The 15,000-nt window shown below is 32.0% G+C and overlaps 1 protein-coding gene and 1 pseudogene across 6 annotated transcripts in view; one reads left to right on the top strand and one right to left on the bottom strand.

Annotated features, from left to right (window-relative positions):
• LOC119580875 (ras-related protein Rab-5B-like) overlaps window positions 1-15,000 on the top strand; it is a 40,038-nt gene that overhangs the window by 22,353 nt on the left and 2,685 nt on the right. For 2 of the 6 annotated variants that reach the window (XM_037929094.1, XM_037929097.1), the window contains one exon: window positions 5,365-5,907. The exons of the other annotated variants lie outside the window; for them this stretch is intronic. The gene's annotated coding sequence lies outside the window, so the exon portion shown is untranslated. Of the gene's footprint in view, window positions 1-5,364; window positions 5,908-15,000 lie in introns of those variants that run through there. 6 annotated transcript variants of the gene reach the window in all.
• On the bottom strand, window positions 7,477-14,684 carry LOC119580576 (annotated as a pseudogene).

Here is a 15,000-nt window from a genome sequence, read left to right as displayed (position 1 = left end):
ACATATATCTATATAATATCTACTATATATCTCTTTATCTCTATATACTCTTATAAATATAATGTATATACTATACATATATATCCATAAATTATATATATATCTACATGTATCTCCATATCCCTATACCATATATAGATATACATACTATCTCTCCAAATATATAGAGTAGCGAGATATACCGTATATATCACTCTCTATATATCTATCTATATATACTATATAGATATACATATATATAATCTATATATATAGAGATATCCATATCTCTCTCTCGCATACTCCCTCTATCATCTGTCGATATCATTTTATATATAGCTCTACAACTATATCTATAGATATACATTATATCATTATCCTACTATATATTAGATATATATATATATTATATATATTATTATATCTATAATCTCTCTTTATTATTCTTATCTCTATTAGATGTACTCTCATTTATCTATTCTATCTCTTATATCATCTACTAGTGTCATGTATCTATATATATCACTCTCATCTCTATATATATGATATCTATATATCATTTATCACACTAATACACAAATAAACAAATACATACACATATGTATTATATAAACACATACATTTATACATATACACACATTATATATATATATATATATATAAATATATATATATATCATAGATATATATCTATATCATATATAATATATATATATGTGTGTAGTATATGTATACATGTATATGTTTATATATACATATTTGTATGTATTTGTTTAGTTTGTGTGTATGTGTGTGTGTATATATATATATATATATAATATATGTATAATATTTATATATATATATATATATTATATATATATATATATAATATAATATCGACAACACGACACCAACTAGACACACATCCATACAAATATGTATATATACAAACACATACCTTTCATACCCATATACATACACACACACCACAAAGGGAGGACACACACAACACACACAAAACACACCACACACACACACACACACACACACACACCAGAGCAGGACACAACACACACACACCCCACACACACACCACTACACACATATACCATACACAAACACACATACACACACACCAGACACACAACACATACACACATCACACATACACACACACAACAGGAGCACCCACCAAACACACACCCACACACACACACACACAGAAACCACACACACACACACAACACACACACATATATATATCTATATATATATGATATTATATATATATCTAATATATATAAATATATATATATATATAATATATCATATATATTAGATAATATATTATATATCTATATTATATAAGTATATATATAAATATTATATATATATATATATAGATATAATATATATATATATATATATATATATATATATATATAATATATATATATATTATATGTAGGGTTTTTATGTGTATGTGTATGTGTATGTATATACATACACACAAATAAACACATACATACACATATGTATATATAAACACATACATGTATACATATACACACACACACACACACACACACACACATACATATATAATATAATATTATATTTATATTATTTTAAATATAATTATATATATATATATATATATATATTTTATATATTATATATATTATATTATATTATATTATTATTTATATTATATTATATATATATATATATATATATATATATATATTATATATATATATAAATAAATATAAATAAAATGTGACCCCCCTCTTACTATTCATGCCTACTCAGGGATCCCTAATCATATGTGACTAGTTTCCCCATCGCTTACTGGCAATAGTTAGGGCTAGGAAGATTTCATTGCACTTCTTTCCCCAAACCAAATGAAACCTACACTTGATATGGGTACATATTTTGTATTATTTACTGTAACAATGATATGGGTACATATTTTGTATTATTTACTGTAACAACGATATGGATATATATTTTGTATTATTTACAGTAACAACGATATGGGTACATATTTTGTATTATTTACTTTAACAACTATATGGAGAACAAAAAACATCCCCAGAAAGGTCAAGTAAAATTTCTGATGGCTATGTTATTTTCCCAAAACACTGCTGATCTGGTAAAGATGAGTTCAAAATACTAAAGCACTGTTTATTTATTTTGTTATTGGCTTCAGTTATCTTGATTTCGTTTCTTGGTGAAAGTTATCTGGGCTTTGATGATTGGTGACTAGTTTTTAGGGTGCTAATATTAACCCTTTCCCAACAGGGGTGGCATGTATTTACATGCCATGGCATGCCTGGACTATCTGCCGGTGGCATGTACATTACATGCCATGGTGTATGTATGGCCATGCCATGACTTATTTTTTTGTTACAATTATGGCAAAATATAATTTTTTTGCCACTGAAAATGTGATTAAGTAGTTTTTAACACTTTTTCTCATTTTTCCCATACTATGCATTTCATGAAGGCTTCTCGGGCTTCCAAGGTTAGCGTAAAAAAAATTACGTTAGTAATCAATTACATTGGTCAGAGATATTATATAGTATTCATGAAGTGATAATGTAAAACCACGTGAAAATACCGATATGTATTTTGTAAAAAAAAAATCACATATCTATAAAAACACTGAACATAAAATTATATCTAAATGAAAGTCATAATATAAACCTGTTGAAACAAAAGTTTATCTTATAAAATAGCTTGAAAAAAAAAATGCAAAAAAAAACAAAAAAAAACAACAAAACGTACGGTTTCATCTCCACGATACCACACTCTGCTTATTTTATTCAGACTATAGAGAGAATAATGATCAACTATGGAGTCTATATAACAACAAAAATATACTACAGTCTTGATTTATCAGGAAATATGGCAAATAGAGACCTTAGAAAATATTAATACTGAAAATACAACAGTATTGCGAAGAAAAGGCAAGGGATGCTGGTATTGGGCATGAGCGGTCGCGCATGCTAGGGTGACGATATGAGCCCCTGGCAGCGGGGCCCAGGCCACTATGAATACTACCCGTCGGGAGAGGGTTAATGATGATATTCACTATTTACTCTCATTGATGTATGGGGAACACATTGGAATTTATTGCTAAGGGATATGATTTCCTTGGAAGACTGCACTTTCATTAACTGTTTAATTTCCTTTTGCTTGGATGTATCCAACACCTTTTTTTGTGTTAAAATTTAATATAACAATCTTAAGCACTTTGTATTTGAACATATTAACCCATTGCCGACGGGTGGCATGTACGCACATGCCATGCCGGGACTATCTGCCGGGGGCACGTATGCACATGCCATAGAGTATGTATGGACATGCCATGAATTTATTTATTTATTTATTTATTTATTTTTTTTATTTATTTTTTTTTTTGTGATTAAGTCGGTTTTAACACTTTCTCATTTTTACCATGCAACAAACAAAAAAAATGCAACAAACCGACGATTTCAACTCCATGATGCCGCACACTGCTTCGGACTATAGACCAAATAATGATCAATTATGGAGTCAATATAACAACAAAAATACCCTTCAGTTTCGATTTATCAGGAAGTTTGGCAAGTAGAGACTTTAAAAAATAATGAAAACTGAAAATACAACATATCTTCGTAGTATTACGAAGAAATGGCATGGGATGCTGGTATTTGGCAGGAATGGTCGCGGATGCTAGGGCGATGATATAAGCCCCCGGCAGCGAGGCCCGGGCCAATATGAATACTACCCGTCGGAAAAGGGTTAATTATACATTGTGAATTTAAAAAATGGTTGCATCCTATATGCAGAGCACAAAGGCATTAGTTGGTGGAACTGTAACAAAATGGTAGACACTGATTTCAATGGTGGGGGGGGGGATATCCTGACTTCTTGTTTTAGTTTGTGGAAATAGCATGATTCATTCTGTTATTCATAACTTTTTTATAGTGATTTATTTTAAATATATTAAGATAGTATTTTTTAAAACTTTAACATTATTGCCCAGGTTATGGCTTTTTTGAGTTGTATTAAAGTAAAAATAATGACGATTATTATTATTGTTATTTATCATTATTGCCTGGGTTCTAGCATTTGCAGACTGTTTTGTCCAAAGGATTCCATTTCTTCTCTTCTCTGTAGATTTTAAAATTATTATTGTTATTAATCAATACCAGTAATTAATAATAATAAATTACAGTGGTCACTAAAGATTGAAATCTGTGCTGCGATTAATATCTTCAGAATTTAATCGGGAATAACTTTAATCTGCCGTGTGTGAGTTAGTGAGTGAGTGAGTGTGTGAGTGTGTGTGTGTGAGTGAATGAATGAGTCAGTGAGTCAGTATCATACTTGCATTGTAAATTTGAAGGAATGCTGATGGATAATATGTGTAGGACAGATTTGTTTCTCTTTGCCTTTGTTTCCAACCCCCCCCCCCTTTTTTTTTCTGTAATGATAATCCACCAGCGCTTTATTTAGTTGTTTATGATACTTCATTGCCATTAAGACTATATATATCTATGTATATATATCATTGTATTTGAATTATGCAAATATATTACATTATCTATATACCAGCTTAGGATATTTGTACAAATATTCATTAGATTTAATTTTTAAATTTGTATTACCTCTGTCTTTTGCAAGGAGAGGTACATTACTTTTACATATGCAAAAGCATGGACAAAGCAAAGGCTGAGAAAAACTAACTAAAAAGGGCTCCCTTTCCAGAGAAGTTAGACACACAACTCTTATTTTAGTTACACTGCCCACTCCTCAGCACCATGTAGAGAGGAAAAAATGTCAGTGGAGAAAACAAAACAAACAGTGGATAAAATACAATATTGAGAGACACAGTCACTTGTGCACTTACTCATATCCTCTCCCTGTTATGAGTAAAAGACAGACAAGTAGAAAAATCGGAGCAGAATAACACAAAAGCTATAAATTAATGAGGGACAAGGTGAAAAGTTCAACTTTCTAATGCAAAATTGAAAATGGGGAGGTTTGGTTGGAAATAGGGAGTTATTAGAATGGTTTTTTTTATTGTATTATGTCTTTCCTGGTTTTGGGCTGATTATACAAAAATTGCATAAAAAGGGCAACTTTATTGATTTTTTCTAATAGGCTATCACATCTTTTTTGCTCTACCCTTTGCACTAGATCTTCGGGAAACCCAAAAAATATGTCTCATTGAAAGAATTTTTCAGAGAAATGACCTGCAACATGCATGGATATTTTAAAAATATCCATAAAAATTTGAAGTTAAAGCTAAATTGCATGATATTTATTATCTTTAACATGCAGGTTTTCTTTTTCTTTTACAATAAATATAATCATAAGGCATATATTTATAATTTTTCTCTTTTGTTTCAGGTGGAACATTGTGATGCTAGTGAAATTTATGATATCCAGCTGCTGTTAGCTCACGTTTCCCCATTGATTTTGAAGATTGCATCATTCCTGGGTTAAAATTTTTGCATGGGTCTCAACTTTAGAAAATTTAACAGTTTATGGAAACTTAGTCACCCTTTGTTATTTTTTTATGTGTCAGGTTTTGAAATAGGAATACCACGTTTAACTGGTACTCATTAATACGTGTGTGATTAATTTGTATAAAAAAATTGTAATCCAAAAGGTAATTTTTTTGTGCATCTTTGAATCACATGAGGATCTCTTAGGCTTTTTTGGCAGTAAGACAATTTACCAAGAGGGTACCTTCTTGTTAAGAGCTTTTTAAAATCTTTTAATTTATTGTAATTTTATAACTTGATTCATTTGTTATTGGTTTCAGTTGCACACTGTATTGTCATTCCCATTATTTATCGATTCTTGTAGCTAATATTCCCTAACCCACCCATCTTGCAAATATTAAGTGTTGACATTTTTAAGAAAAAAAAAAAAAAATCATGGACACAATGGGTTTCACAATGTGGTTAGAGTGGTTTATTTTGGGCATTCTCACAAAATCATGTATTGTGAGATCTTATGCCCCAGCGCTAAAATCTGCTCACCAAAGTGGAAGGAGAGAAGAATGTCATGTTAATAAAGGCTTATCAGTAATATATGGAATGGTAGTTAAGTTTGTACAGTATATTGACTGCATGTCATGTGTATCAGGTTCACTACCCATAACTCCAACCATCAGTCAACGAGGAGAACATAAAGTGTGAGTCGTCACCACTTTTGATTTAAAGCTAACTGGTCATACATGGAACGTGAGCGTTCAGGACTCACTGCATTTTTGTTCATGGTAAGCATCACATTTAAAAGTCCAGTCCCATCTAATGCTTGACCATGATTGGCCATGTGATAATAATTATATTATCTATTTAAATTTTTTTTATAAAGTAGGGGAAAAATTTCATGTCACTTGTAAATTTTTGTTTTTTTTTTGTTTAATGTCAAATAATGGGCAGGATTAGACTTGGGTAGCTAGACAGATAGTTAGCAGCCCAAAAAGTCAAATTAGGATTATCATGTTTTTAAATGTCTGATGGGCAACTGCCTTTTTTGAAGCCCTTTTTGTCTGGCAGGATGTATGTATTAACCCAGTTTAAAAATATGAGAAAATTTTATTATAACTGCATATCAAAGTGGCTTGCTTCAATTAGTGCCCAAGTCTAATCTGACTGCCCCCCCATACCCCCTTTTCTCCTGGTACATGATGATGCTAATGGGCCCAAATTTTCCCTTTTGCATCTTGGTACATGATGCTAACTGGCCAATTACTTGTGCTGTAATGAAAAAAATGCCTACTGTGGTGTGCCATTAAAAATATCATTCTTGCAGTCTCATGTTTTTATCTTCAGAATATTTTGTAAGAGCCCTCAGTATTGTATTAGAAATAAGGTATAATTTTCATCTTATACAAAGCTACTCAAAGTAAAATAATTTTACAAGTTATTAAAAACATGCTCTTCTGACTTTATGGTCCCGACTGTAGGTCACCTGGCACGAAACCCTTGTGAGGCATTTAACCCATCGATATTTTGGGAACACCAGCAATCGTGATCCTTGTGCAACTAGTCGATGAGGGTTTTTTTCCTTTTTTTTTTTTTTTTTTTTTATTAATTTCTTTCTTTCTTTCTTTCTTTTTTTTCTGAAGATAACCTCATTGATATTTTTGTTAAGGTCAAAATTTTATTGGCATGTCAAACTTGCTCTGCTCATTGTGCTTGGAATTGCAAATGTTCTTGTGCTTGATTGATTTGGCAACCACTTGGGAAATTATCTGCAAAAGTCAAGCCAGGCACAACTGACATCTTTTTGTGTACACTCTGAACCCCAAGTCAGACAGCAATCTTGTACAGTTAAAATACCTATTATAAATAATAAAATTATCAAATTAGATTACTCTTTTATTGCAAACACTTTACAGAAATTTTGTTTTTACTTTATGTTCAGTGTTTTTAACATCTTATGGTTTTATTTAGGTTGAAAAAAAATATCCCCATCTCTACACTATAAATAACAATCTTTCATCCCTCAAATGTCCAGCAGCCAACAAAACATTTCTTCTGGTAAAGTGTGTTGCAAGCACTGGGTATTTTCGTTGGGAATGTCCCCAAGAGCAAGGATTCCCCTCCGTTTAAAATTCAGGATTGTGAGATACACTGAATCCTCCTCGTGATTGTCTTCTAGAACACGTGTGAAGTCCCACAGCTTTCGCAGTTTTCCCTCCACCTTGAAAGGGAGGGCATTGGTTTTTAAAATTTTATTTTTTTATTATCTTCTTAATTTTTGTGTGTATGATGTTCTCTATGGGCATGTAATAATCCATAACAAAATTACAGAGTACCAACCTGAAGCAAGCATATTACAATCTCTTGAGAAAGAAATTTTGTAGATTGTTGATGTATGAGATAACATTTCAGCAATAAGATTGCCCATTTGCCAGATCCCATACTAAAACACGCTTGTCTCCACCCCCAGAAACCAGAAACCTCCCACATGGTGAAATGCTAATGCATCAAAACATCCTGAAACGTTAAGTCGTCAATAAGTTGAATGGATATCTTTCTGTTGTAATGTCCCCTGCCCCTAAAATTTTCCCTTTTCTAAAATTCTTTCCTTCCCTTTTTGTGAGCTGGTCATTAGCTACATTTTAGATAACACACCTCTGACCATATCAACAATCCTTGAACATTTCTTTCCCTCACTTTCATCTCCTATATTCCAGCCCTCTTTTCACACACTACATCAATTAGCAAATTATCACCCTTGTAGCAAAATACTGTTTCCTATTTTCTCCAATTAGAAATTTTGTATATGCCAAGTTTCTGCCCCCTTGTCCTACATTTGTGTATGAACACCTGAGTTTCTTTTCTAAGTATTCTTCTTGCCTACTTGTACTTTGAACATTTTCCCCAATAAAAATACTCAGAAAAGACTATTCTAATATTTACTCCTAAAAAGAAAAATATTTTAAAAAGTAATTACCTTGTGGCCTGTTAGAACCCCGAACACAATTTCCATTGAGAACATCCAAAGTCTGATGCTGCGATCGCTAGAAAACCCGAAGCCAAAATAATTGCTGTTTGGGTGGAACTGACACCTGTGAAAAAATTAATCCAAAATTTTGCTATGCAGTTTGGGAAAAGGGAACAGATAGATGTAGTGTATGAAATCTGAAATGAATGACACAATGTACCCATTCTAAAAAATATATATATATAAATAAATGAACAAATATCTATTGCTCCAAACTGATCTTTATTTTTTTCCCTTTTCAAGATTAAATTAATTTACTGGGCATTTACTTTTATTTTTCTAGAAACTTACATCAACATCTGAAAAAATGTCCTGCAAAAATTCTTAATGGTGATGATGATCTTAGCCCATAACGGCCACCCTCGATCGTGACCTCCTGATGCAAAAGGGGAATAGCCATAGGGAGAAAAAACTCACATCCCATACAGCAAATACCCTGACCCTTGTACACAACAAGGCGGTCCAAGTCTGCAAACTCCATAAGCGAACTGAAATGAATATCAAAAGCAATATGTATATATATATTTAAATGCCCTTTTTTGAAGCTAGAAATTTTTGACAGTTCACATTCAATGAAGCTTTTTTAGACTTGCTACCCCTGAATTGAATACTGGACAAGCTAAATAAAAATGTTCAACTGTCAGCACCGAAGTAAAATTTTTCAAACTGTATCTTCGTTTTAAAAACAAATTATAGGACGTTTCAATATTTTTTTTTAATAGAAAAATACTTTCTAGTACCATCCTCTCCTGCTGTCACAGAAGATTGCGGTCTGGACTAAAGGAGCAAGCATAAAAATGGGCCTGAAAGCCCAAGAAGAGTGCGGACATAACTGCAGTTCTTTCATCCATCATAGTACCAAGACATCATCTGAAAGAATACAAGTTTCAATTTCCCTAACATTTTGTAAATCTTCTAACTTTTATACCATGTACAAAAATTTTTTTTAAATAAAATTAGTTTTAATATACTTGTACATACCAGCATCTTTTTCAATGTTTTTCAATTGTTCTGCAGACTTCATACATCTTAAATTTTCTTGGCGTGATGCTTTGTACAAGAACTTGTGAATCAGCTGTACCATATGCTACAAGCTCGAATCATCAGATATATCAACTCCTGTTACCTGGAAAAAAAAAAAAAAAAAAAGGTCCCATGAAATCTTTTGCCACAAAACAAAAGTGAGGAATCAGACTTTCTCTAATCCAAATACTTTGTGAGGTACACTTTTCATTCAACTTTACTTACTTCCCTGTAGCATTCAAAATGTTTTAGAAGCATATAGATGGTAGAGTCTCTCTGTTTAGTGTGACCCTCTTCACTGTATCTCTGAATGCTTTGGCCTTTTCAATTCGATCAATATCCCGCCTAAAAATAAATAAGTACAGCAAAATTAAATGGTTGATTGATATGATTTTTATGGACCTTAACTCTTTATTTTAAGAATGTTGAATTTCCTCTTTAATCTTTAAAATTTTAACAGCCCAACATCAATCAATATGAGGGGGAAAAAAGTTTTACCCTAATTATACAACTGTGGTATAGTTTATAGTGATTCAAAAACCCCATGTGGGCATTTCCCATAAGAAAGTATTTAGAGCAAAAGGAAATTAATGGGAAAACTGAATAAAAAAACTTTTTCTGAAGCAAAATATAATTACAACATTATTTCTCACAATTCTGGCAAGGGTTATTCTGTAGGTAGGTGGTGCATTTGGATCATTTTTCTTGCTCTTCTGAAGGGCATCTTTTTTTTGGCTTCTTTTTTTTTGGCTTATCTCCCTCTTCTTCACCCTCCTCTTCCTCCATTGCTAAGTTTGGCAGCTCTGGCTCTTTCAGGGTCGAATAGATTTGGTCTTGTTGACTAAAATAAAATAAAAACAAGTCAAAATAAATTGCCCAAAATTATCTTTCTTTTATGAATGGGAACTGCAAAAAAAGAAAACAACCATTCAGAATCTTTAGATGTATACTGATCTACTAATACTTTTATGCTTTAACTTTATATTCAAATACTGACCTTGTTTGGGTGCTTTCCTTCCTGAGCTCCTGCTGTTGCTCCCAACCCCTGTGCTCTTGTCCGAGGAACTCCTTCAAAACTCCAGGTACAGCGGTCATGTATGATTCTTGCAACAGGCCCTCCTCCACGCTCATCAGGTACCGTTTCAGTGTGCATAGGTTTTCTTGACATTCTCACTGTAAAATGGTTTGATCTGTAAAAAAGAATTTAAAATTATAATCATAAGTTATACTAAAAGTAAAACTAACTCTCTGCTTAAGAGAGTTATTTTTATGGTAATTTTAAATATAGCAACAGAGCAAAGACATGGATACTGTCTCACTGTAGTAACCCCATGAAACCCAATGGACTGTCTGTTGAGAATATATTCACATATACCATCACCACAGACAAGCCAACTCAAGATTGTTTATGAGTTATGTTGAAATTACATATATTCATTAATATAACTCATTCAAATAATTCTGTGCTATTGCCAATTGTTATTTGCTATTTGGCTATCAAGTGACCCTTTTTTTTTTCTTTTTTTTTTACTTTATACCAATAATTTTATGGGATATTGTACATGCCAAATAGGTTACAATATAGGAGAAAATCCATATCGATATACACCTCTTCCTTGTGCATATCCTAACTTGATATGCTCTTAAGGAGACCACCTGTTTCTATTTTGACTTAAATCTTATATTGCAAATATTTAAAAATTTGGACAAAAAGTTTCTGAATAACAGGAACCCTCCCCCTACTAGAAATAAGGTTCTTAAAATAAAACCATAGATTCTCATTTTTACCAATTTAGATCACAATGGCTTTCCTGCACTTTTTTTTAAGGAATTCTCCATGCCATTTTTTTTTATCTGTCTATGGATCCAGATGCTACACTGCCCACAAATGGCCCAAAATCCAGGCATTAGACATAACTTGAGCTGCCACTCTGATGGTGTGTGCAGCTTAAAGCCAGTGTGCAGTGACAAGACTCCATGCCTATATATGTCATTTGATTGGTTTAGCTAGCTGGAAATATTTTTCATTGCACGGGATCCAATCCATAATTTTGTGCAATAATAATAACAATAAGTAACATTTTGTTATTTTTATTATTATTATTATTATTTTTTCTTGTAATATTCAATTTTCTTTAATAAACCTGCACAGTTGATCAAAGCTGACAGTCATAGTTACATGGTACATTCCACACTCATTTATCGTGGAAATAATGAAAAAAGTCTCTTTAAATGCCAACTGAGTTATCACCCTTCAAGAACTTAGTACTTCATGGTGAGTCATTCCTGTCATACCCACATTCAGCTGAAATCTCATGATGGCAAACTCAAGTTACCCGCCCCCCAAGCCAAGCAAAATTTTTCATGAGGTGATGGTCACGTCATCCAAATCAAGGGCTTAATACAGCTTCTAACAATTAATACATTCTCTATATTGAGCATGGAACATTAACCCAATGCTACTGGGTATAGCATGTATATATGTGTCACGACCACAAAAAGTTTAATTTATCAATTGTGTTTACACATGGATGGCTCCACAAATACTTAATCACCAAGGAGTCAATTACTGATCCTACCTCTCTCACCTGTTTACCCTTTTCCTTGGTCTTCAGAAATATTAATTTCATGTTCTATTTCTATTAGTATTGTCAATAAACACTGTAATAATCATAATATCAAAAATGGTACCAGCACTGATATCTATACCTCCTTGTGGAGCCATCTATGTGTACCTTTTTCCCCCCCAAAACAATATTACCATGAACATCATATTTTTTTTGGCAGAATTGGATTAATGTCAAAATTATGGAATGATTATAAAGTCTAATTTTGCTTTGTGAATTTTGTTTACATACAGATCACCTGATTTGTAATACTAATATCTTTATTGTTGTTTTAATTACTATTAACACTTATCAGCAGCATCATATCTTTACCCTTTCCATAATCCTCTTATCTATACACCATCTCAATATCACAATCACATCAATTATTATTTATTATTTTTATTACTATTATTATTATTACTATTATTTTTTTAAACTATTATTTTTATTATTACTATTATTATTACTATATCATTACTATTATCATTACTATTATATTACTATTATTATTACTATTATTATTACTATTATTATTACTATTATTATTATTATTACTATATATTATTATTATCATTAATTATCCTTATCATCCTCCTCATCATTACTCTTGATATTATGATTATCATCATGTTACTGACAGTAATATAAATGAAAATTAAAAATCCTTCCAAAACCAGGGAAAAGCAAAAACTGGTGAAATCAGGTATGTCTGCTTGGGTACTAATAAAATGCCTACTACAACAGTGGCAAGTTTTTTAGTTGACATTTTTATGCACTTTTCAGTGAGAAAAGACAAACTTATGAGCCTATGATAAGTAAAAAGCAAATTTTCCATTTATATATATTGGTTACTATTATTATGTACCCTCTTTTGAGAAATGACAACTTTTAAAGCCCTCACTGCCAGGTAACAGAAATCTCTGAACGTGTATAATATTGTGATTTCTGGTAACGCCCAGACACTGGTCGGGGTAGTCCGCTACATCAAGCCAAATGTCCCACTTCACGCACTCTGGTGTGTCACCGCATGTACAGGTTTACACAGCAGACCAAGCGGTTTGTTATGATGCTGGTACACATGACCTGGCAGTTATGGGTTAAGGCAGTTCACATGAGAAGTAAAACGCAATTTTCCATTTTTATATATTCTAACTAATATTATGATGCACCCTTCCTTGAGAAAAGACAAACTTATGAAAGTTACCAAGATAGGTATATAAAAGGAAAACTGCCATTTTACTTAAGTTCACTAACTTCCTTCCTCATTCTCATTCATCAACAATGCTAAAAGTAAATTATGTAAAAATACAGAGATGTTTTAATTTACCTTATATATATAAGAATGCTATCCAGCTCTGACTCCCCGAAAGTTATCCATGATTTGATATCCTGTCATGTGGTCCCTCGATGTAACAAGAGAAAGTTTATGCATATCTTCCTAAAAGTAATCTTCTTGAGTGTTGCCAAACTTCTCCATGAATGATTTTGCCAATTCCTCATGGCCATTGTATACTAATTCTAGGTACATGTGAACAAACACTGGAAGAGCACAATGCCAACTTCATGCTGCCAGGAAAAGAATGGTGAAGTTGTTTATTTTGTAATCTAACTCTTAGATATCTTCACATTATGCTAATGATACTCCTGTTGCCTCTTTTATGAGCATTCACGGGAAACATTGGAAATTGAATTAAATGTCATTATGATTTCAAGTCTTGTCTTTCATGTAGATTCATTTAGTAGACAAATTTAAATATGGAGTCTTAAAAGGCTGTAAATCATTTCCAGTCCCCATTACATACTAAATATTTTATTTAACAAACATAGGACAGGCAGAAAAGGTAAATTGAATTACAATACCTTACTCTCAGATTTGTTGATAAACCTATATATTACTGTAATATAAATGTCCAAAAAAGTCAAAATTCAAAATATAAATCAATAAGAGTCCAGAGTTCTAAAGAACAATCTCCACTTATCATCTAAAAGGTCAGCCATCAAAATCATTAACTCTTAATATCTTACATCTAATGCCTCATTTTTATATACAAAATCTTATGCTCAACAACTTTATGTAAGTTATTCTTCCATTTAAATTTACTGGGATTCAGTAAGAATTATTTAATAAATTTGATAATAAATCTGGAGGTTTTATCCATCCATGCCTGCCTTCCTATCCCCTACTCCCCCACTGAACCAGTCCTCTGCCTGAACATTCATTCATTTACTTCTTCATTGGGGGAGATACTTGTAAAATTATTTGTTTCTTTAACCAATTACAAATATAATCTTTGTTTAATGTCAGAGGAATTTATTTCAAATGCTACCCATTTTCATTCAGTTAATAGTAAATATATCAATGATGGCAGTCATATTGGAATCTATATAATATGAGAATGAAAATAAAAAAATTCTAATTTGTAAAATTAAGCCCTTAGAATTGAAAAAAGCCTTGTGAAATATTAAAAAGCCATATTTGCAGTTTGGTAAAACAGACATACTGTGGATCTATCAATTAGAAAGATATTATTTAAAACTTAGCCGGTCTACAGACATACTAGCAACTGGCATCTCTCAACTGTTGACACTGGAGTATGGGTATATATTCACTGTCAACTGGTATTTTATATATCTTATTACTTTTGTCTATACATTGACGGCTCTACAGAGAGATGGCTCCAGAAGAGCTTAATCCATTGCTGATGGGCATGGCATGTACATATATGCCATGCCTACTACGTACATGCCATGTTCACTGTGAGTTTTCTTTATTAATTTTTACATACTGATGGCTACACTTGTAATAAGTCACCATGAGCCTACGAATACAGTCTGTCTCGCCCATTTTTCCCTTTTCCTTTAATTAAAAAAATTTTTACGTTATCTT

Source organism: Penaeus monodon, chromosome 14, assembly GCF_015228065.2.
Source record: "Penaeus monodon isolate SGIC_2016 chromosome 14, NSTDA_Pmon_1, whole genome shotgun sequence".
NCBI classification, from domain to species: Eukaryota; Metazoa; Arthropoda; class Malacostraca; order Decapoda; family Penaeidae; genus Penaeus; species Penaeus monodon.
The sequence above is the reverse complement of the archived record's forward strand: the minus strand, read 5'-3'. Positions and strand labels throughout refer to the sequence as shown.